A 25,669-nucleotide genomic window follows, 5' to 3' on the forward strand; every position below is an offset into this window, starting at 1 on the left:
GCTATATCCCCAGCCAGATTTCTTCCTTTTGTAGATCATGGGGTGGGGGGTGGGGGGTATGGGTCCTACTTTCCTATCTTTGCTGCATCCCCAGCACTACCCTCCCCCCCCAGGGTTTTTTTTGTTGAGTTGCTGGGACTGGTCTTGAACTTTAGATTCTCCTGTCAGTCTCCTGAGTGGCTGGATGATAAACGTGTGCCACCACTCCTGGCTAGAATCTTATAGTTTGAAGACTATATTTAGGCCTTTGATCCATTTCAAGTAATTTTTGTTGTGTAATAAGGTATTGGTCAAAGTTATTTTTTTTTTTCATGTGGATGTCTAGTTGTTCCAGCATCATATTTTGAAAAAAGTATCTCTGTTCATTGTTACCTTGGCATATTGGTTGAAAATAACTTCATACATATGTAGATCTGTCCTATTGCTAATGCCATATGCTCCTCATTATTGTAATTTTCTTAGAAGTTTTAAAATTTTGTATCTTACAAAACCACCCCTGCCTCCCCTACTGGGGGCTGGGGGTTCAACCCAGGGTGAACGCAAACATTTTAACACTGAGCCACATCACCAGCCCCTATGTATTTTGCATTCTGAGCCAAGGTCTCACTTGCAGTCCTCTTTATTCACCCTCCCAAGTTTCTGGGATTACAGGTGTGCACCACTTTGCCTGGTTTACAACTTTGTTCTTTATTTTAAAAATAGTTTTGTCTCTTTTATTTTCTTTTAATTAGCTGATTGATTTCTACAAGAATGACTCATTAGGATTTTGTTTGGGACTTTATTAAACCTATAAATAGTTTGGGGATAATTGATACTTTTAACAATACTGAGTCTTTTAGTTCATGAACATGGTATAGTTATGTTTTTCTCTTTTTTGGCGTTATTATAAGTGGCACTTTAAAGTTTTTTATTTTCTAATTGCTAACATGTAAAAATACAACTGATTAATTGTATTCTGCAACCTCACTAAACTCACTTTTAATTTCTAGTAGATTTTTTTTTTGCGGGGGTGGGGTGGGGTACCAGGATTGAACACAGGGGCACTCAGCCACTGAGCCCAGCCCTATTTTATATTAGAGACAGGGTCTCAACTGAGTTGCTTAGCACATTGTGTTGCCTAGGCTGGCTTTGAACTCACGATTCTCCTGTGTCAGCCTTCCAAGCCACTAGGATTACAGGCATGCACCACTGCGCCTGGCCATTTCTAGTAGATTTTTTTAGTACCTTTTTTGTTATCTTTTTATGTGGTGCTGAGGATCAAACTCAGTGCCTCACACGTGCGAAGCAAGCATTCTACCACTGAGCCACAACCCCAGCCCTCTAGTAGATTTAAAAACAAAAAACAAAAAACAACTGTACAAGTATAGGCTGTCAACGATTCTTTACATTTTTTTTTTAAAGAGTGAGAGAGAGAGAGAGAGAGAGAGAGAGAGAGAGAGAGAATTTTAATATCTAATTTTTAGTTTTCGGTGGACACAACATCTTTTTTTGTATGTGGTGTTGAGGATCGAACCCGGGCCGCACACATGTCAGGCGAGGGCGCTACTGCTTGAGCCACATCCCCAACCCCTCTAATAGATTTTTAATGGATATCTTTGGGGACAAGTCTTCAAGTAGAATTTAGTTAATTTTTTTAAAAATGTGCCTTTTTTGGGTGTATGCTGAAATGTTGACTCTCTGAGGTCCATTATGAATTAGTTGCAGGATATCTACCTTCCCCTGATACTTTATAGTTGGGGAAGCTATGCCCAGAGGATTTAAGTGACCTACTAAGTTCATACATTAGTAATTGTAGCTAATCTTATTTTAAACAAAAAATTTCAACTGTCTCCATTCATGACATTCTCAATTATAGATGTAAGACCAAAAAATTACATCTTTATAAAAAACATTAATTAGCATTTTCCTTACTCTCCTTGTTTTTGTTGGTCAATATATTTGCTAGAAGTGAAATAGCCAAAAGGTTAAAATAAAACAGAAGGCTCAGGACTGGCATTTTCAAGTTGGATTTGGATCTAGAAGCAGATAATTAGAATAGGTGGTAGAGTTTAGGCTTTGAGTGGCAAAAGATACATCCCACTAGGGCCCTCTAAAAATTGGATGGTGTAGGATATAGGTGAAATTCACTGCTTAAGACTATTTTCCCTTGAGAGTCTTACTTTGAAATTAGTCTCTTCTATTACACACATTTTATAACCTCATGAGATAATGATATCACTGCAGATAACTTTTTCTGTAAAAAATTAAGAGACCACTTAGTAAACAGTTACTACTTGGGTATCTTTCCCACTTGCTCTTTTATTTTTATTCTTTTTATAAATTATCCAGGAATATCACTATGAAGCTCTATGTAGCATTTTCTCATAAATAGAAAGCTTATCTATTTCTTTTATCCCCATCTTTGCTGAAGACGTGGACAAGGCCATTTTGGAGTAGGATAAGCAGCTACTCATTGTTAGTACATTCTGTTTTTATACTTAGATCAGAAAAGCCAAACATAAGACCTTATGTTATTCAAAAAGGTGGAGGTCCTTGTTACTTTGTATTCCACACATTTTTGCCCTGCTTCTGTATTTTGGTAAGACTTTTTTTTTTTGTTTAGTCTTGGGGGCAAGGAGATTATTGTCCTTTAGACGTCTCTAAAGTCTACTTCATTTTAGGGAGTAATTGATTCGGAGAGAATGGATTTTGAGTTGTTGCCAGATGATGAGCGACAGTGTATAAAATGCAAAACAACATGCTTCATGTCTGCCATCTCCTGCTCTTGTAAACCTGGCCTGCTTGTTTGCTTGCATCATGTAAAGGAATTGTGTTCCTGTCCTCCTTATAAATATAAACTGCGGTATGTAAGAGGAATGATTTCCCCCCTTTATGAATAGCATGGAATCTTTATTAAAAGCTCAGTGATCTTCTTGTTCTTGGGCTAAAATGGTAAGTATAAAACATTAAGTTTTCTCCAGAGCCATGTGTCTCAAAGCTGTCTGGTATTCTCTTTCCAGTTATCAATACACTCTGGATGATCTCTACCCTATGATGAATGCATTGAAGCTTCGAGCAGAATCTTACAATGAATGGGCCTTGAATGTGAACGAAGCTTTGGAGGCAAAAAATCAATAAGAAGAAAAGTATGTGGCACAGAAAGTGGGGCTTGCTGAATAGCAAATTGGGGCTGATTATGATGCAGACAACTTAAAGTTATCAACAAAACAGATTATTAGAAAGAGCTGAAGTCATCGTTGGTTACCACCTCTGTGCAGCCAGGTTTCTAGAGCATTGGCAACACATTTAAAACCCAAGAGTGAATAAAGCAGATGCCCTTACATCAAAGTGATGACTTAGTATATGAATTGTGCTTGATAGTTTATTTAACAATATTGTTAGGAAACACAATAACCTTTTACACCTCTTTGTTTCAGAGATGAAAGCATTTTACATTTCACATAGAATCTTGGGAAAGCTTTTATTTATTAATTATTTTGTGGTATTGAAGCTAGAGGCACTTTAGCACTGAGCTATATCCCTATCTTTTTATTTTCTTCCTTTGAGATAGGGTCTTGCTAAGTAGTCCACATTGATCTTGAACTTAGAGTCCTCCTGCCTCAGCCTCATATACATACAGGTGTGTACCATCTTGAGTAGATCTTAATATTTTCATATTGAAGACCACATCTAAACAGTTGTTTAAAATCTTTTTCTCCAGCCAGGCGTGGTGGTGCATGCCTGTAATTTCAGTGACTTGGGAGTCTGAGACAGGAGTATCACAAGTTTGAGGCCAGCCTAAGTGAGACTGTGTCTCAAAATCAAAAGGGTTACAGGGATTGTAACTTATTGGTAGAACCCTTGTAACTGGGATTGTAACTTATTGGTAGAACCCTTGTCTCACATGTGTGAGGCACTGGGTTCAATCCCCAGTACCTCCTGCACTGCACCCCTGCCAGTCAGTTTCTTGCCCAGCTGCCACCCCCACCCCCCACTCAAATGAATAAGTTTATTTAAGTAATCAATTTCTTTTTACGTTTTGGTATTGGGGATTGATACCAATGGCATCGAAACACTGACCCACATCTTCAACCCCCTTTTTTATGTTTTATTTTCAGATAGTCTCACTAAGTTGCTTAGGGCCTCACTAAATTGCTGAGGCTGGTCTTGAACTTGCAGCCCTCCAGCCTCAGCTTTTCTCAAGTTGCTGGGATTGCAGGCTTATGCCATTATGCCCACTTCAAATGAACAAATTTATTAATGACCATTGCAATAGTGTTCAAGTTATGTTTATAGATAAGAGTAGATAAAAGCAATCTCTCCCTCTCAGTTCTATGACAGTACTACTAAATATAATAATTATAAAAAGGTGACTTTTTTCTTTATTCCTAGATCTTGTCAGCTTTAAGTCTTTAATTGAAGAATCGGAAATGAAGAAATTCCCAGATAATGATCTTTTGCATCACCTTCGCTTAGTCACACAAGATGCAGAAAAGTGTGCCTCTGTTGCCCAGCAGTTGCTTAATGGCAAAAGGCAAACTACGTATGTACTTCTGATCATTTTTGTCACCTAAACTTGGAAACCTGTTTTAACTGATTTTTCCTTCTGTCCCAGATTTCTTTGACATTGGAACCTGTGAGTGATGAATAAGGTTCTCATACAGCTTCCTTGGACTTTTTTTTTTTTTGCAGATATCGATCTGGTGGAGGAAAATCCCAAAATCAGTTGACAGTGAATGAACTCCGACAATTTGTGACACAGTTGTATGCTCTTCCATGTGTCCTCAGTCAAACACCACTGCTAACGGTAATTATAGAGGATGTGTGGGAGTACATTATTAATTCTGTGTTCTGTAAATAAACTTTAATCATTAAATTCTCTTCCCTAATTACTTTGTTCATTTATTTCAAATAAATTTTAATATACATTAAAATTGGGTGCACATAAAGAAATTATAATATGTCTGTAGAAGAGAGAGAAAATTCAAAATTTTTATTTTGAAAGTGACCACCAGCTAGTTCTTACAGTTGGTGTAAGGTAAAAAAAAAAAAAAAAAAAAACATAGTCTCTTGTTTTAGCAAGAAACTTGCTACAGTTGGCTTATGTTAGTTGCCTCATTTACTTATATTATTAGTAAAATCAAGGAGGGATGATGTCAGAGGATCACATTGAATGTGAATTAAAGATTCTAAGTCTGAAAGGAGCCAATTCCTGAAATTACTTGTTTATTTATTAGCAATTAAACTCAAGGGTGTTTAACCACCAAATCATATCCTAAGCCCTTATTTTATTTTATCTTTTTCCAGATAGGGTCTTGCTTAGTTGTTTAGGACCTTGCTGAGTTGCTCAAGCTGGCCTTGAACTTGGGATCCTCCTGTCTCAGCCTCCCAATTTGCTGGGTTACAGGTGTACACCACCACGTCTGGCTTTGAAATTACTACTTTGGTGGGACAGCTTGTAATTTGTTGCATTTGCACCAAATGCAATTTGTTTTTGTTTGCTTTTTTCCTTTTAGGATCTCTTGAACCGTGTAGAAGACTTCCAACAACACAGCCAGAAACTACTCTCTGAGAAAATGCCTAGTGCTGCTGAGCTACAGGACTTGCTAGATGTTAGCTTTGAATTTGACGTTGAACTTCCACAGCTTGCTGAGATGCGGATACGCCTGGAGCAGGCCCATTGGCTAGAAGAAGTTCAGCAAGCTTATCTAGATCCCAGCTCCCTTACTTTAGATGATATGAGACGTCTCATAGACCTGGGAGTGGGGCTGGCCCCATATTCGGGAGTGGAGAAAGCTATGGCCCGGCTGCAAGAACTGCTTACAGTGTCAGAGCACTGGGATGACAAAGCCAAGAGTCTTCTCAAGGTCAGGTAAAAATAGTAAACCCATATCCCTATCTTGGGGAAGGTTGGATGATAGTTACATTTTAAAGCACAGAGAGCATATTTGTTGGCATTTTGCAAGTGTTCAGTTACTAAAATGCATATAGAATACATGTGGAAATAGCTTAGATATTTTGGCCTACTTTGCAACTTAGGTGAAGAATATTATTATTATTATTATTATTATTATTATTATTATTATTATTATTTTATTTTACTCATGATGAAATTAATGATTTAAATGAACTACCTCTTCTAGGGATAAGATTTAATGAAATTTTTCTGGATCCCAATGAGACTGTCTTCAAGAGAAGAAAACATTTACAAATAGGTGGAAATGTTTAAACCAATAAGAGGGGTGTCAGGAAGTCTTAAGAGAAAGAGCTGAGAGATAACATGTAGATAATGCAACTTTTCTATAGAAACAGGACTGTACATTTGTGCTGTTGATTTAGTAATTCAGGATACTTTTATCTGTTTTTGAGGTTTAGATTTAGATTATACACAGGCTAACCATCTGAGGGAGAAGAGAGAATGAAGCTTCTTCCTGCTCTTGCTGTTTCTGATAGATTTTTGTTGGTCCTCTTGACAACATAAAGCATTGAAATTATCTAGGTTATAGACATTCTTTTGTAATCCTAAAATAGAGGTCTTTGAACAGAGCAATTTTTGGTACTCTGCTTTGAATGTGTTAATATCCTGTAGAATTTCACTTTGTCCTTAGTGAAACTCTCAATTCTGACAGTTTATCTAGTTTAACGTAGAAGAGATGTCTGTCAGTAAGTTGTTTACCTTGTGCAGATGGAAGTTTGAGTTTATACCATCATAAGATCAGGTCCAAATAGAGCTTAAATGCTTTACTGAATCATTTGCTTTTTAATCCTATTTGTGATTATAGAGCAATTAAAGTTTAATTTTATATCTAATAACCAGTGCCATTTGCATTTGCAGATTTATTTGCCATACTTAATTTCTTATTTTTTAAAATGAGGGTTTGTTTTAGCTTTAAGAAAAATGAACCTTCATAGAAAATGCTGAGAAGTCTTTTTGTTTAATTTATGTAGACCATGGCATTCGTTGAACAGCCTTGCTACAGCTGTAAAGGAGATCCAGGAGATCCCCGCATATCTGCCCAATGGTGCAGCCCTGAAAGATTCAGTGCAAAAAGCCAGAGACTGGCTTCAGGATGTCGAGGCTCTGCAGGTTGGTTTAAAAACAAAAGAAAATGTCCCAGATTTGTAAGTGCATCTATGAAGAGCAATAATTGACAAGCAGGTTTTTTGGGGGGAGAGGGTGTGTATGTGTGTTTGTGTGTGTGTGTGTGTGTGTGTGTGTGTGCGCGCGCACGCACACATGTTGGTTTTTGGATTTTGTTTTTTGGTACTAGAAATAAATGGAATAGAATCTTCAGTTAGTGGTAGGCAGTCCTGTTTTGGAGTAATAAAATTACAGTAGGATATATATTTTTTTGGTATTAGGGATTGAACCCAAGGGTCTTAGTCACTGAGCCACATTCCCCAGCCCTTTTTATGTTTTATTTTGAAACAGGATTTTGCTCATTTGTTTAGGCCCTCGCTAAGTTGCTGAGGCTGGCTTTGAACTTGGGATCCTCCCATATCAGCCTCCTGAGTCACTAAGATTACATGTGTGTGCCATGGCTCCCAGCTAATAATTGACATGTTATTAAGGATGGTGTGTGGAATCTTATTTCACTGCACAGAATGTTTTCTTTTTAAGAGTTGAGACCCAAATACTGATTCTTTTCAGCCTTTTGGGATATACTTACCTGTTATTATCCTGACCAATTGGATCAAATATTTAAAGCATAGACAATTCAACCCACTTTTTGGAGTCTTTCTTGAGTACTTGGTTGCAGATCAAGGGAAAAAAAAGAAAAGAAAAAGTTGTTGAGAGAAAAAGGTTATCCTCTCACCCCCCCCCACCAAAAGAAAATGGGTTTCAAAGTTATATCCAAAGTAATTATCACCAATTAAGTAATTATGTGGCCTTTTGCTAGATGTTATTGACTTGGATATAAAGTTTTAAAAAGAGAGTTATATTTGGGCTAGGAATGTAGCTAAGTGATAGAGGCCTTGCCTAAAATACATGAGCTCTTGTGTTCAATCCTCAGTACTGTCTGCTGTGTTTCCTTCCACCCCCAACTCCAGTTCACTTGAAACATTAGTAAGGTTCAGAAAAAATGCCTTCTATGATTTACCCAATTTTTAGCTGGATAACAATTTGAAAAGCAGTTGGTGGGGGAAATGGGTGTCTTCTTTTATCTTTGTAATTATTGTAGATTTGATGGACCTTTTGAGGGAGGAAAAAGAGCCTCAAGCTTTCTTTTCAGATTCTAGTAATAAGACACTCTTGTTTTCTAAATATTTGTGTAATTTTAATTGATGCTTATTGACCACTTGTTAATAAGAAATACCAAATGGGACATTTGTAGATAAATGTTTGCAACAAAATATCTGGGCCTCTGTTCTGGTTAACAGGGCTTAAAAGAAGATACATTGTTTGAGGGATATTATGTAATTAAAATGTAATCCTAGCAAGACAAAAGTATTTTACATGCATGTAAACGCCCAAGGAGTTGTAGTTGCAGGCTCTTCTCAATAGTTGTTGATGTTATAGTAATTAGTTGTAGTCATGGCCCTCTTTTCACTCAGTGATTGGTAGCAACCAGAAGGTGAGGTTATGCAAATGGAGAGGCTAGCTTGTTTAAATCAGAAAGCAAGGAAATGCTTCTGGATAGGTATATTGCATTCATTTCTTTGCAATAGTGTCCTTAAGACCAAAAAGCAAGTTTTGCTTCTTACTTGAAAAAAAATAGCCTTGCCTTTTCTTACATAGATTTGATTAACAACAGGAAACCAATCCACTTGATAGTTAGATTATTTATTTTAGAAGGTTATGGAGTATTCTTTTTCCTGCCTCAGCCTCTGGAGCCACTGGAATTATAAGCATGCACAGCTGTGCCCAGCTGTGGGAGGGCTGTCACATCATGTGACCAGCGTTTTTCCCTCCTGATCGGTTGAGGCACTATCAGTCATCCCTGTTGATCTGGCTACTTTTAAGTGGCTGAAGATGGTAGCCCCAATCTTGAGGGTAGTAAAAATGCAGCCAAATGTGTCTCCATGCATGGGCGTGCCTTCCTCTTTCCCCAGGAATTGAGTTACCTTACCTGTCCTTGTAACCCTGCCCTTCTTGACCTTCATTGGATGGAAATTTCTAAAGAATCTAGAGTCCCCCCAATAAAAGTCCACTCCAAAACATGCTCACTCTCTCTCGCCAGCCTCTTATGATATTCCTCACTTCCCCGCTTAGGGAGCTTGAGGCTGAGGGCAGAGGAGCGAATTTAAAGGTAAATGTGCATTTGTGTTTTATTTGATATCTTAGGAAATTCGCTTGAGAGATCTCTAGTTTAGCTGCCTCCGCTGGCCGTGGCCAGTACCCAGCCACTCCATATTCTTCTGAATAACAATGATAGGAATGGCATGTGACTCATGAGTCAATGCTTTTATTTTAAATGTCCATCAGAAATTTATGCCCTAACAGATTCATTTCTTTAAGAATAAATATAAAAGAGCATAAATATTCAACTGCCCAGTTTACCCTGTTGCCCTAGAAATGTCGTTTAGGGTTGTCTAATCCATTGCACCTATAGCTCTTTTTATTTTTTTTCTTAAAGTCATGGAGTTCTCCCCATCCCTTCTCCCCCCCCCTCCCTGGTTTCACTGTCCAGTCTAATTTTCCTGAGTTATGCTCCACCTTCTGGATTTGTCTGGTTAAGAGATTCTTTGTGGTGTGTTCTGTCTTCTATAGTTTCAAAGTTAGTTTCAAAGTCTTGCTGGATTTGAGTTAAATATGTTTAACTCGAATAAATACATCCATATGTGAGGTGGTGATGTATCTGGAAGATTGACCATTAGCCATGTTAAGTTTTACCATTGTATTAGAGCAACACTGGTGCAGTTCATCCCCCATAACCTGATGCTTTTATTCTTCTTCCAGTTTGGCATTATCATTCTCAAATTGTGGTTCCTGGACCAGCAACATTAGCATCACCAGCAGCAGCAGCATCACCTGGGAACTTGTTAGAAATGCAAATTCATGGACCCTTCCCTCACCTACTGAATCAGAATGTCTGGGGATGGGACCCAGGAAACTGTGTTTAAACAAGCTTTCCAGATGATTCTTATGCATGCTAAAGTTTAAGAACCACTGGGCTTTCTCAACTCAGATTTTAGTTTCCTGAATAATTTATTCTGGGTTACTTTAATTCATCATTGGTGAGTGGATTGGAGAAAAATACTTTTTTGTTGCTTTTTAAAATATAAGTCAGCATATGAAAGGCTTGGGTCACTGTAAGCTTTTATTTCTGTTGAGTTTTTTCAGACAGTCCATAGGGACCAATGTAACAAGTCAATGTAGAATGACATAAATAGAACAAAGAGACACCACAGTGTTTGTCATGTTGACATTCCATTGGAACATCTGGGAATTAAACATGTTGAAGTCACAGAGTAATTTGAATTGGTCCATTGATCATGGACCATCTGAATTATTCTTTCCTTGTTTTACATGGAATATTTTTTTTCTTCCCTAAATTGCTGTAATTTTTCTTAATTTATTAGGCTGGAGGACGTGTGCCAGTGTTAGACACGCTCATAGAACTTGTTACAAGAGGTCGATCTATCCCAGTTCGTCTAAATTCTTTGCCAAGACTGGAATCACTAGTAGCTGAAGTTCAGGCTTGGAAAGAATGTGCTGCTAATACATTCTTGACTGAAAATTCTCCATATTCTCTCTTAGAGGTAAGTTTACAGCGGACTCACTTGGAAGCACTAAAATCTCCTAGCTTAGTAAAATATGTGGTCTATCATATACAAAAATCACATCATTACATATGAATCTGTGTTCTGAATTGTTTTTAGCAATCTTAAATTATTTTTGGATACCTGTTGGCATTCAGTGTCTAAAGACCATGTTCTCATTTAAGTTCCTCTATCTTTGTTGAAATTGTACTTTTAAATTTAGTTTTACATTACTACCAGATTAGAAAGCACCTATTTCATAAAGTGCTTTATCTGTACTTTTTTATTATATTTTTTTCTAAGCTGATGCTCATGCACCATCACTAGAGTCTGTGATATATTGCATATTTTTTTAAAGAGAGAGTGAGAGAGGAGAGAGAGAGAGAGAGAGAGAGAGAGAGAGAGAGAGAGAGAGAATTTTTTGATATTTATTTTTTAGTTATCGGCGGACACAACATTCTTGTTTGTACGTGGTGCTGAGAATCGAACCCGGGCCGCACACATGCCAGGCGAGCGCGCTACCACTTGAGCCACATCCCCAGCCCTATATTGCATATTTTTACCTATTTAATTGAATCTGGAATCAAAGTAAATATTTTGTAAGCAATCCTGTCTTCCTTTCCTTTCCCCATTCTTCCTTCTTTCCTTTTTTTAATAGACTAGTCTTTTATTTAGCTTTATCTGAAACCCATTTTGCTGATGTTTGTGCTTTGTCCCACATTAGGTGCTGTGTCCTCGATGTGATATTGGCCTTTTGGGATTGAAAAGGAAGCAGAGAAAGTTAAAGGAGCCCTTGCCAAGTGGGAAGAAGAAAAGCGCCAAATTGGAGAGTTTGAGTGCCCTGGAGAGGGCTTTAAGTGAAAGCAAAGAGACTGCTTCAGCTGTGCGTAGTAGGGTTTTTTCTTCTCCTTTATTATTGGAATATTATTTATATATATATATACACACAACACACATAGTAGTTGTAGATGGACAGAATGCCTTTATTTTATTTGTTTATTTTTAATGTGGTGCTAAGGATCGAATCCAGTGCCTCACACATGCTAGGTGAGAGCTCTGCTGCTGAGCTACAGCCCCAGCCTTGGGAAGGATAATTTTTAACCCTTTCAGATATACAGGTATACTGGGAAGGCAAGTAGAATAAAGTGCTCAGTTTTATTAGAAATTGTCAAGTATAAAAGATTTATACTTCCCAGGATACCTGGCATGGTAGCACATGCCTATAATCTCAACTACTTAGGAGGCTGAGGCAAGAGTGTCACAAGACCAGATTTGGCAACATAGACTATCTCACAAAACAAAAACAACATCATCATAAACAAAACCAAAAAACCTGACCAACACAGAAAGATGTCAGGGATGGGGGGAATTAGCTTAGTGGTAAAGTGCTTGTCTGGCATTCACAAGGCTCTGGGTTTGATGCCCAGCACTGCTTATCTGAGTCTGACCTGCATTTAGTAAAACTGTTGATTCAAGATATCATCTTCAAGTTAATGAGTCAAGTCAAGCTCATGTTCAATGAACAGTATTAGGTAAAAGAAGATAGCTGCATGATTTGGAAGCTGTTTTTTGTGTGGCTCTGGGAATTGAACCCAGAGCTTTCCACATGCTAAGCAAGCACTCTACTATAAAACTATACTCCCAGCCTGATTTGGATGCTTTTATTGGCACAAAGTATGGCCCATTACAGAGCAGGAATACATCACCTGTTGCTAAAGGATGGGATAAGTTCTGGGAAGGGTGAACATCATAGAGGTGTACCCTTACAACTAATAGGGCTACAGTGTCAGTAGGCAGTATAATCTTACAGGAACACTGTCATATATACAGTCTATTGTTGACCATAACATTATGTAGCAAGCAACCTGATGTTGGAACGTGACTGGATGGGTTCATCTTTGCGCCAGAGCACCTTTTCTCCTGTTTGCTTTTTTGTAGCTCACTGACCTCTTATGATCGATGTGGGATTGCATTGGTTTATTTATATATTTGACACATTGTTTCTTTGGGGTATATGTATATATTTCTGCAACCCAAGCACTATTTTGGTGTAGTTACTGTAGTTCTCAGATATAATAGTGAACTACACTATTATATCTGTGCTTCATTTTTGTAAAGACTGAGTCATAGTCCCTTTTCCCTGAAATGCATATATGTCTGTCTGAAACTTTGTGTGTAGTCAGTCTCTGCCCATCTAGTCCATGGACTCTGGTTTAAGAGCTCCTCCTATGCACGCATGGCAGAACCCTGAAAGGTCAGTCACTTGATTTCCATTTTTTGGTTACAAGAGGACACCTTGTTATTAGATAACATATATATTGCTGAACATCATGTTCATTTTCAATAAGATTTTTTAAAGAAATATATCACAGGTTTGTTACTTAGTATACTTTTGGAACTATTTTTTCTTGCCCCCCCCCATAGATTTTTCTTCCTAAATCTCAAAAAGAGACAATAATTCATTCTGGTCTTATAATTCATGGTGTGACTGAAGGAGGATGGGTGGATATGATCACTAGGAATGGTTTCACCTTTGACAAATTAACATTTTAAAGACTTGAGAAAATAGAATAGGTCCTGCATCTGATAGCTTTTTAAAAAAATCTGTTTCCCTTCATGTATCTGTTTTCTTTTAGTAATGTGCTAGAGGAAGGCTTTAATGGTCCAGCTTTTGATTGAGGTTATGGCCAACTCTGACATGGTACAAATTTGAATTTGCCACCTTTATACTCTACTTTTACTTCATGATGGATAGTGAATAAATCTGTAATGCTTGGGCTTGCTTATTTACTGGAGGCCTTATAGATAGAAAGTGCTTTATTCTCTGCATATAAAAAGTTTCACTTGTGGGCAGCTTTAAATGGTCATTTCAGCTTAATGACTATGAAGTTGATTGTGTTTGTTTTCAAGACAAGGTGACTGAACTCTGCTGGGTGCTGGCTTTCTTTAATAAAGAAGAAAGGCTTTATGAATACATTCAACTTGCTGCAGAACAGCAGCTTTGCAGTTTACTTGTTGTTGTGTTTGCATTAAATGATCTTAGTTTAGTATGCATGTGTACATGTAATAAAATCTGAGCTGGACGTGGTGGTAAACACCTGTATGAGCAACTCTGGAAGCTGAGGCAGAAGGATTAAAAATTCAAAGCCAGCCTCAGCAATTTAGCAAGGCTCTGAGCAATTTAGTGAGACCCTGCCTCAAAAAAAAAAAAAAGGCTGGGGACATGGTTCAGTGGTTAAGCACCCCTGAGTTCAATCCCTGGTACGGAAAAGAAAGAAAGAAGGAGGAGAGAGAGGGAGGGAGGGAGGAAAAAAATAAATCTGGTTAAAAGGTTTCTTTTTTTTCTTTTTTAATGAGGACTCTAGTTTCATTGCCTGTAATTGCTGTACTCAGCACACATGGAAGACCTCAGCATTGAAGAGCAGTTAGAAATACACTAGTACTATGTAATGGCTGGCCTAAGAGACCTCTATCTCATGTACCTTTCTAGAAGAATGCAAAAGCTAATGGGACTGAAAACAAGTGGAGAGTCTCAGAAATGAGCTCACATGGAGTATAAAAAAAAAAGTCTCTATTTACAGAGAAGTAAATTTTCTAGGAGATAAATGTACATAGATGTTGGATTTTTAAGAAGTGATGTATGTTAAGTAATTGCTCATACTGTGCTTCCTATGCCCCAGGCAGAGTGATCTATCTCACGTATCACAGCTAATCATCATTGCGGTCCTGTGAGGTGCACACTATTTTCATCTCTATTTTATAGAGAGTGGAATATGTTCCCCACAGTTCCTTGCACTACAATGTGAGGCTGAGCCAGGCTTTGAATGCAGATAAATTACTGTGGGGCCCTTTCTGTTAACTACTAGGACCTTGAGTTCTGGGGAAGTCAATTTCTTTATGATACCATCCTCTCTTTTCAGATGGCAACACTTGGGGAAGCTCGCCTAAGGGAAATGGAAGCTTTGCAGTCTCTTAGACTTGCCAATGAAGGGAAGTTGCTGTCACCTGCCCAAGATGTGGAGATGAAAGTCTGCCTATGTCAGAAGGTCCCAGCTACCCCTATGATCCAGTGTGAACTCTGCAGGGATGCTTTCCACACTAGCTGTGTGGCGGTACCCAGTATTTCTCAAAGGCTCCAAATCTGGCTTTGTCCCCATTGTCGGAGGTCAGAGAAACCTCCATTAGAGAAAATTCTTCCCTTGCTGGCCTCCCTGCAGCGAATCCGAGTTCGCCTTCCTGAGGGAGATGCACTTCGATACATGATCGAAAGAACCGTGAACTGGCAACACAGAGCCCAGCAACTGCTCTCGTCAGGGAATCTAAAATTTGTGCAAGACCATGTGGGCTCAGGACTGTTATATAGCAGATGGCAAGCCTCAGCAGGACAGGTGTCAGAGACCAACAAGGTGAGTCTGGACTCCTCAGGTTTTGGGAATCTCTGTACCTTTCTCCTGATCCTGGTGTCACTAGCTATGGTGTCACTGTTTGTTCCCTTGGTAATCACCTTGTGTTACCAGCACTCGTGGCACCTACAGCTTCCTACTTGAAGGATGTGCTCATCTGCCATATCCTTTTAGTTTCCTCTGCTCCTAATAGTTGTTGCCTAGGCATTCCATTTCCACAGAACAAATGTTCACCTTTTCATATATACAAGTATTTTTTCCATTTATATGTCTGTTAACCCAAATGTGTATTTCATGTGTGTATATATCTTTTTAAAAAAATTTTTAGTTGTTAATGGACCTTAATTTCATTAATTTGTATGTGGTACTGAGAATCGATCCGAATGCCTTGCATATGCTAAGCAAATGCTTTGCCACTGAGCCGCAACCCCAGCCCATATGTATGTATTTTAAATTATTGTTTGACTACAAATTTGGCACCTGCCCCTGTTTTCCCTCATGGAATTTGCTGAGAGTGGAAGAGCTTTTGTCTTCTGTGTATTCAGCCTTTGAGAAAGAATAATTTTTGGAAGTATTGGAGTCCTTTATTTCTTCAGTAGAAAGGCTGTGGGTTTCAATACCTTGTGCATTCTTTCTGCCAAAGCCAGATTCCCTGACCATCACTGGAAGGGGTAGGCCGTTTTCTGTCTTTTCCTCCATTGAAGCTGCAGGAGAAGAATGTGAAGATACCAGGAAAGCACAGTCAGAATGACAATAGTCAGTCTTTTTATAATTTGACTTTTAAATCTAGTACGTATTTCTCTATCTGAGATAATTATAGTGCTCTTGTGCCATTAAGAACAGACATGAACTAAATGAATTAAATCTTCAGCAACTTAAGGGTTAAGGAACCAAAAATGCCCTTGTCATATTTGTTTCCTTGGTTTCTGTGTTTTTGTTTCTTTCCAGGCCTTAAAAATACAGTGCCTGGCATATACCAGATGATCAATTCAATACTCACTGCATAGATAAATTGGAGCTATCTATATCGTGGAATTGCTTGTGTTTTTTTTACACAGGGTTTGCTAGGATTATATCAGTAAAGGCAAAGGACACAACTGTTATTTATTAAATCATGGTCGAAGAAATGTTTCCCTATTTCCTTTAAATACAGGAGAAGATAGGGAGATGAATGTGAATGATTCTGACAAATTCTCCTTTGATCTGTTCAGAGCGGTACTTGACTACGTTTATTGTATTGTAATCTTCAATAAGGATAATTACATAAGGTTATATGATTGTTCTCAGAGAAAGTGGCTTATTTCCCAGTGGTCTTCTTTACCTTTCTGAATTCAGTCCAAGTAAAACTGGGAAGATTAAAGGCTTGGTCTTCCTGACAAAGAATTGTTGAGTTAGTCAGTTTAGAAACACCAGGAGACTCTTCAGTTTGGGAGAATTAGTCTTTCTTTTTCCCAGTTACCTTCCTGATAACAGAAGTTACTTTCCTTTGGTTGGTGCCAGTATTTTTAATCCTGAAAAGGCCTTGTTGTAAGATGTTTTTCTTCCATTAGGTATCTCAGCCTCCTGGTACAACCTCTTTTTCCTTGCCTGATGACTGGGAAAATAGGACCTCATATTTACACTCTCCCTTCTCTACTGGACGGAGTTGTGTCCCTCTCCATGGTTTGTGTATCATTATTATCATTACTACTACTACTACTACTACTACTACTACTACCACTACTACTACTACTACTGCTCTTTTGAGGGCTGGAGAGTAACAGGTCATCTAGATATAACCAAGTCTTTTGTTGTAGAGGATCAGGTACAATAAAAAAATTTATCCTTCCATTAGGGAGGTTGAGGCAAGAAGACCGTAAGTTCAAGGCTAGCCTGGGAAACTTATTGAGACCCTGTCTCAAATAAAAAATAAAAAGGGCTAGAGATGTAGCTCAGTGGTAGGGAAAAAATAAAATGAAAATCAGCTTTGAGCCCCCTTTCTTTCTCTTCCTTTTGGTACAAGCTAGCAGCTTGTTTCTGAGTTTTCTAGTAGAAGCTGTCAGGGTGGAGGTACTGTCTTTTAGGGATGGAACCCAGGATGCTCTACCACTGAGCTACATCCCAACCCCTTTTATTTTTTTGCTACCCGGGATTGAACCCAGGGGCACTTAACCATTAACCACATCCCCAGCCCTTTTTAAAAATAGTTTTTTAGTTGTATATGGACACAGTATCTTTATTTTTAGTGCTGAGGATTGAACCCAGGGCCTCACACATGCCAGGCAAGTGCTCTACTACTGAATTACAATTCCAGCCCCACGCCAGTCCTTTAGAGACAGGGTCTCAACGAGATGCTTAGGGCCTCACTGAGTTGCTGAGGCTGGCTTTAAAATTTTCCTCTGTCTCAGCCTCTCTAACTACTGGGATTACAGGCTTGCACCCCATGCCCAGCCCTTTTATTTTTTTACTTGGAGACTGGGTTTCAAGTTCCCGTGGGTCTTGATGAATTGCTGAGGCTGACCTCAAACTTGGCAATCCTTCTGTCTCTGCCTTCCAAAATACTGGGATTACAGGCATGTACCACTGCACCCAGCAGAACTTCATTGTTAAATGTAGGATATGGGTTAATGTGCATTCACTAGGTAGGGAAGAGGGATAATGTTTAAGTTTTATAAGTGTGAAAGAAACAGAGAGAAAGGCCTTGTCTATTGCTTTCAGGGACAGAAGGGTCAGTCCCGTACAACTAATAATTAAGCAGAAAGTACTTAAGTCAGGTGCTAAGTCATGGACTGTCTTATTAAATTACCTAAGAGATTTGTGGAGGATCTCAGAGATAATACACATTTAAAACCTACACCATCCCAATTTATTTGGGATCAAATTCAGGGCCTCATGCATGCTAGCAGATGCTGCACCACTGATTTACACCCAGCCCTTTAAAAAAATTTTCTTTTGAGACAGAGTCTTGCTAAGTTACCCATGCTGCTTTTGAACTTGTGATCCTTCTGCTTCAGCCTGCTGAGTAGCTAGAGTTACAGGTGTGCCCCACTATGCCTGGCCTACCTTCTTTTTCTGACTTATAAATGACTACCCCATGATTTCTGCCAAAAGCTGCAGTTGGAATCCTGAGCCTTCGTCACTCCTTCTCAGTGTGCATCTAGTCTTGTGGTCAGAGCCCCTTGATCCACTCAGATTATTCATGCCCTGAGCTAGCAGCTTGTTTCTGAGTTTTCTAATAGAGCTGTCAGGGTAGAGGTACTGTCTTTTCTGTATTAGCAATTAGCAAAGGGATGAAGTTAATACTTCTCTAGTAATAAGGAGTCTTAGGAAATCTAGTTTGGGGCTTTGGGCACATTAAGTGAACTTAGCTTGAACTGAATGCCATTTAAGGAGGATAGAGGGTGGAAGTGTTATGAAAGGCAGTCCTTCTGTAAATTTCATAGGCCTGAATGCACATGTGTGAACACTCTTTGTTGTCATCCTTTTGATTGGGTCTGGTCTTAAACAGGCATCAGTCCAGAAGTGAATGAGCTATTGATGGAAGCCCAGTTGCTCCAGGTATCCCTTCCTGAAATTCAGGAACTTTACCAGACTCTACTTGCAAAGCCAAGCCCTGCTCACCAAACTGACCGAAACTCACCAGTTAGACCCAGCAGTGAGAAGGTGAGTGTCTGAGGCTGCTGGAGGCAGCAGAAGCACAAAGGCTTTGAGATGATATTTTTAATCCACAAAAGGGTGCCTGGTGTCTGCCTTATAGCTTGCTCTTAAGGGTGTCCATGAGAAGGTAGGCACCAGCCACCATTTGCTACAGTTTAAGCTTATGGCCTGTGTTTGGGTCTTGTTTGAGGTGACTGTGTGAATTTCTTTTTTTTTTATTTCTTTTTAGTAAGGTGTATGTTTCATCATTACCATGTGATAATAGTGAGAGTTAGTGTTTTTTTTTTGTCCTATCACAGAAATACTAAGAGGTGAAAATATAATTATAGCTGAGAGGGCTTTTAATTATAACAATTTCAAAAATCAAAGATAATTCCAGAGTCAACATTGAACAAATGCTTTTGTTACTCCCTGAACAAGGCAGCTGGTGTGAAGATTGAGGATGCTCATCTTGAATGCTGGCTGACTTGAAGGGTTCTCTACACTGTCCTAATTCTTAGCCAAGTTAAGGGCACTATTTCTGCTTCCTTCTAGTGAACTAACTGACCTGGCACTTCAGGCCCCTGAAAATAGAAACTTACCAGGAAGACTGAAGCCATATTAGGGAAGAATCTCATGAAAGATAATACAGGGGCTAATACCAGCATTTAGGATTTATTTTTCATTATGATAGCAAATAATATAGCACCATTATTATTATTTAATACTTTTATTAGTTGTTGGCAGACCTTTATTTTATTTATTTATATGTGGTGCTGAGAATCAAACCCAGTGCCTCACAGATGCTAGGCAAGTGCTCTACCACTGAGCCACAATCCCAGCCCCTAGCACCATTATTGTGTTCAGATAATGTTTCTATGAGGGGTAGGGGTGTATGGTTTTAAAGAAGGAACTAATAGCCTGGTTCCTTAGGAGCCAGCAGATCAAAGGGTAGACATAAACACCCAGATAGAAACTATGTAAGTGGCCAGTCACTCCCTGATTTGATGAAAAGAATCTTTGGAAGGATCTTGCATCTCCTGGTGCTGGTTGAGTAATTTAAGGCAAATCATTATTTTTTCCTAGTCTTCTTTGTAGCACTAACAAAGAGGAAGGAAGGAAGTTAAAGTCAAATGGTTGTCCATAGAATTGGAGGGGGAAGGTGGTGGTGATGTTTAGGATGCAGGATATTCACCAGGGGAATAATTTGGTTTTTTATTCACCTATTTTCCCTTTCTGTGGTCCTGGGGATTGAATCTGGGGCCTTGCACATTTCAGGCAGGTGCTCAACTGCAGAGCTACATCCTCACCCCTTTTTATTTTGAGACAAAGACTTACTAAGTTGTCCAGACTGGTATTGAACTTGTGTTCCTTCTGCCTCAGCCTCCTAAGTAGCTGGGATTACAGGTGTGTGCCACCATGCCAGGCTCATTCGTCCATTTCCTTTAGCTTCACTAATTTTAGTAGTAGGAAAACTGTAGGCTAAAATTGAATTTGTTCATCTTCCACCCAGAATGATTGCTGTCGAGGAAAGAGAGATGGAATCAACAATCTTGAGAGGAAACTGAAGAGACGCCTGGAGAGAGAAGGCCTCTCCAGTGAACGGTGGGATCGAGTTAAAAAAATGAGGACCCCCAAAAAGAAGAAAATCAAACTGAGCCACCCTAAGGACATGAACAATTTCAAGTTAGAGAGAGAGAGCGTAGCTATGAGTTAGTTCGTTCTGCTGAAACTCATTCCCTGCCCTCAGACACGTCCTATTCGGAACAGGAAGACTCTGAGGATGAAGATGCCATCTGTCCAGCTGCGAGCTGCCTGCAGCCAGAAGGAGATGAGGTCAGTGAGGTTTGGGCCGTAGAGGACGTGCTTTCCCTTAACTCAGAAACCCTGTAAGCTAGACCTCATCTCGCTGGGACTTTCTCTTCTGCTTATCTGCTTTGAGCTGATCTGAATGGATTGCTCAGTCCTCCTCCCACTGATATTTCTGCTCTTACCATCGTTCCTGGTTCTCCTCCCTTCTCTTGAAGAAACTCTCTTTCTTCCCTTTTTCCTTTTCTTGCTCCTCCAGCTTTCACCGTCCCGGCGCTAAGAAGGTGGAAGGGATGCTGACATAATGCCCTTTTGCTTACTGTCACAGGGCAGCACTGTCTTAACCCCAAAGCAGTCACGACTTGAAGATGACTTTGACTCGGTTGCTTTGGCTGGTGGGCCAGCTACACTCGTTTGGTCCCAGTGGTGGGACGGTGGCTGTTAATGGCAAACGGCCTGAATATCTTGAGGCTGGCCTGCCCAATTTTGAATGGCATTCTTTCCTCTGAACACCCCATCTTCCTGCTCTTTGTAACCAGGTGGACTGGGTCCAGTGTGATGGCAGCTGCAATCAGTGGTTTCATCAGGTCTGTGTTGGTGTTTCTCCAGAGATGGCAGAGAAAGAAGACTACATCTGTGTGCGCTGTACTGGGAAGGACGCACCAACCCGAAAGTAAAAACAAAACAAACACCCCCACTTAATGTAATTCAGGACTCCAACCAAGAAGATTTCCTCAAATCTCAGCAAAGCTACAGGACTGGTGTTCAAGCCAGTCTGTACATGGTGCTATTTCTATTCCTCATGGGATCATTTTTCCAGAACTCTTTGAAAAAAAGAAAAAGCAACTAAAAATTTTTTTGACACTTTTTGTATTTTTTTCCTTAAGAGCTGTTTGTGGTTATTGAGGTTTGAAACGCTGACTGTTTTTTGCAGGGGTTACCACCAATTTGGAAGGCATTGAAGCTTGCACCTTTTCATGTACAGCATTGAAATTGTACCTCTGTCTGGGATTTACCGGATTAAGACCCAACTCAGTTTCAGTGCCCAGAGGGGCACCAGAAATTCCAGTAAATCCTCATTTGAGGAATCCTTCTCTTGTTTACTCTGTTACCACATTGGGGATTTTAAGTTTTTCCACTTTTGGGATTTTCGTTTGTTTCTTCCTTTCTTTATCCACTTTTCTTTTTTCTGGTAGACTAGGTTTATTTATCTGAGCAATAACTTCTATGTTGGTTTCAGGGCTGGAATTAAAACAAAACAAAACAAACTCCTGAACAGTGTGTTGGTGCTTTAGCATTTGGTTGATGTACAGAACGCAAATGTCTAGTTTCTAGTGTCACTGATGAACTAGTGATGTAGAAAAGAGACTGCTCTGTAAGTAATTGCCACAGCTGTATTTTGGCTTTCTCCCTGCCCATTCCTCCCTCCCCTATTTTTTGTTAGCTTGTATCAAATGTTGCAGTTTATATTGTGGAATAAATCCTTGGTCCTAATACTACACTATATGCTGGTTATTTAGAGTCATTAGAACAGCTTCCTTTGCTCCTCTGCCTTGTGGGCTTGCAGAACCAGAAGGGGTCGCTTGCCTTGACTTCTGCCCAGCCAGGCTGTGGTGGCAGTGAGTGTATGCCTGCGAACAACATGGGGGTTTCTTCTTTCGCATCCTGCTCTTTTTGGTGGGTCATATGCCTCCAGGCCCCACTAAAAGAACCCCTCAGTCTTTGAAGACAAGAACCTGTCTTTAAAGCCATGCTCTATTTTAATAAAAACTTCAGAATGTTGGTGAGTCAACCCTCAAGTCAGCCCTCCTTGTGGAAATGACACCTATTATATTTCAGTTGACAGGGAAACTTGATTTAGGGTTAAGATATTGGAAGGAAATCTAAGGAAGTTTCATCCTCATAGAGGGTTGGGTTTAGTGTGAGGGCTGAAGGGGAAACTTGTGAACGCCCAGGCTCCGCCTTCCTGGTTTCCTTCCTGTCCCTTTCTAACTCTGGATCTGGAGCTGGATGGTTATGGGGCGTGGACTGCCACATCTGTTTCCCTCCTTTTCTTTTGAAAGAGCTCTCCTCTGTAGTGGAGAGGGCATCCTGGTCAACAGAAGAAACTGTTGCTCACTCTTCCTCTCCTCTTTCTCCCATATTCTATAGCCATAAACCTGCAGACGTAAAACTCTAGTGGGTCTTTAATAAAATAAAACAACAAAAAGCAGTTTGTGATGTAGCAGAGATTTAAAAGTACTACCCCCTTTTATGCAATTCAAATAATTAAATCTCTTTAAGAATGACTTCTAGTCAGTTTTCCTGCAGTTATTGTGATGTCTCTCCTTGTCTCATGGGGGTTATGGGGCCAAAAGAAATGCATAGCTTCCAGTGCACAATCTGGAATAACAGTGGTTTGGCCTTTTTAGTATCCAAATTCTTAACCCCACCTCACCCCACCCCTGGTGTTGGAACAAGATACCAGCTGACCCAGTCCTCACCTTCCACTGAGAAAGAAAGCTTGAAAGAGGACAAGCTTGGGCTCGGGAGTAGCTCTTGCACAGGACCCTGGGTTCCACCCCCAGCGTTGCAAGGGGCAAAGAAGACTGCTGCTAAAATAAAGCCTATGCCTTTAGAGAGCTCTCACCCATGTTGTACAAGACACCCCCACCCCTCCCCTCCATCCAACCCCAATAGTCTTTCTTCATCTGTAAGTTGTGCACAATCTCCAACAATAGCCTCTTTGGTGAGGTATTATCTTCATCTCTGAGGGGGAAAGATAGGCAGGTGTGTATTTGAGCCACCCCTCCCCCAGGTGGGAACCACTGATCATTTTTTTTTTAAAACATGTGCTGAAGCTAGAAATATAGACAGCATCGGTTGCCTACAGTTATACTGCCAGTAAATGACAATGCCTGGCATTTTCTTTCAGTTCTGCTGTCTTGCACGCTATCAAACACTGCAAATGAACAGAGCACGTTTTTGCTTCCATTGCGTACCCAATGTGACCACAGACTAATTTTTGTTATCTAAAAACTGGCCTGGACTCCAGAGAAACCTCATACCTTACTGGAAATATGAGGAAGATACACACCAACTGACACTTGAGTTTTCATCTCAGTAGTTCTGCAGCCCCCTGAGCTCAGAGAGAAGGGTTGAGGGAGGTAGAGCCTGAGCCAGGAGGAACTCATTGGTGAAGAGCAAGTCCGGGGACTTCGCCAGCAAAGGGTAGATGAGGAGTGCTGTCACTTCACCTGTGAAGTGGTTGCTTTTTCTTCCAGATCTCCTTTTTTTCTTTTCCCTACCCTGACTGATAGCAGGGATTAAACCCAGGGGTGTTATGCCACTGAACTGTGTCCCTAGCCTTTTTTATTTCTATTTATTTTTTGCAGTACTGTGGATTGAATCCAGGGGCGATCTGCTACTGAGCTTACATCCCCAGACCCCCCCGCCCCCCACCCCAATCCACTTTTGGTACTAGGTATTGAACCCAGGAACACTTTAACCACTGAGCCACATCCCAGCCACTTTTTTTTTTTTTTTACTTTGAGACATGGTCTTGCTAAGTTGCTGAGGCTGGCCTCAAACTTGTAATCCTCCTGCCTCAACCTCCCAAGTAGCTGGGAAAAAAGTCATGTGCCACTGTGCCTCACTTAAGGGATTTCTTATATTAAATAAATGGCTTTCTTAAAAAAGCCTCCAGCCTGGGGGAAAAATAAAGACTGTGTCATTTGGACTAGCTGTAAGAGAGGTTAACATCTTTATCACCAACTTTCTTGGTCCTCTAAGAGGTAGGATTCACTTTTCTGTCTCAAGGTGAATGAACCTAAAGCAGAGGTGCCACTTTGGGCAGTGGAGGTGGGTACAGACTTGTTACCCTATTTCATTCTGCCATGCAGAGCTTAAGAAAATAAGATGTGAAGGTCTTGAGGCTTTGAATCTTCAGTAATGAGATGCACCTTATTTGCCATTATACCCACCATAAAAAGCAACACAAGCTTTTGGGTATCAGTGGAAGATAAACTTGAGAACGGAGCAGATGCCAACTTGAAAGGAGCTAAAACTTGGCATTTATGTACCATTGTGTAGTGGATCTCTGCCCCCACCTCTTGCCCTCCACCCCCGTGGTTTTTCCCCCCCTCTGATATTTGGCAGTCCATTAAGACCTGCTTCTAGCTTGAAATAAGCCTTGATTGGTGTTTAGTGCCCACGGGTGTCTTTGTGGGTTCAACCTACCTAGGTTTCAACTCAATCTGGAATGGATCACAGGTGCTATATTCCTGTAATAGGAAATGGAATTACTGAGTATTTTGAGTCTGCCTGTATGCCAGGCATTGAACCCGAGCTGTTCACTCAGTACAGGCTTACTTACATGTGCTAGAGGTCAGCCTATATTACGTTGGCTTTTCCCTGCTGTGATGCTGTGTAAAACTGAATTCCCTCCTGAGGAAATGCTGCCTGTTGGGAGGAAGATCTGAGGAAAGCAGTAAAGATCTCAGTGTCGAATCCTTTAAGGACCGGGATCCTTCCTCAATTAGTGTCTAAGAAACACCTGAGCGATGGCTTCATCTCTGATGGCTCTCTGTTCCCAGTCCTCTGCACGTGGCTTTTTAAGCCTCTTCACATTAGAGGTTTCATGTATAACTTGTGTACTAGAAATGTTATTGAAAGTTGCCTAAACAAAAAATTGTATAAAGCAATACTGTTGTAAATCAATTTTTAAGGCATAAACAATTTGTAAAGTATATATTTCACTTTGAAATTTATGTAAACAAATTTTCATGTTTAAATACTGATGACATTGGAATGCACCTGTACATTTTCCTTAGTATAAGTGGAATATATATAGAGCCAACAACAGAATGGATAATCCAGCTCCCTGTTTTAGTTTTGGGTTAATTACATAAGGTGAAGGGCTGTGATCTGGTGAGTTTGAGTGTGTTTTTAATTTTCAGGATAACCTGCTTACCAAAATGGAATTGGAATGGTGAGATCATTTGATCTGTTCAGGTGAGTGGAGGCCAAAGGACTATTCTTTTTGCTTTCCCTTCAGGAGGAACAGACATTTTTTAAAAAAAAAAAATTGCCCTTCTGGGTCTGGGATACGGTTCAGTGGTGGAGCACTTGCCCAACATGCAGGAGAACCTGAGTCAATCCCAGCACCCCCCCCCCCCAAA

At 40.0% G+C, this 25,669-nt stretch overlaps 1 pseudogene; it reads left to right on the forward strand.

Moving 5' to 3' along the window:
- Window positions 1–21,285, forward strand: part of LOC143387612 (lysine-specific demethylase 5B-like) — a 55,505-nt pseudogene extending 34,220 nt beyond the window's left edge.
- Window positions 21,286–25,669: the final 4,384 nt, after the last annotated feature.

The sequence above is a fragment of the Callospermophilus lateralis genome, unplaced genomic scaffold (assembly GCF_048772815.1).
Source record: "Callospermophilus lateralis isolate mCalLat2 unplaced genomic scaffold, mCalLat2.hap1 Scaffold_146, whole genome shotgun sequence".
Classification (NCBI taxonomy): domain Eukaryota; kingdom Metazoa; phylum Chordata; class Mammalia; order Rodentia; family Sciuridae; genus Callospermophilus; species Callospermophilus lateralis.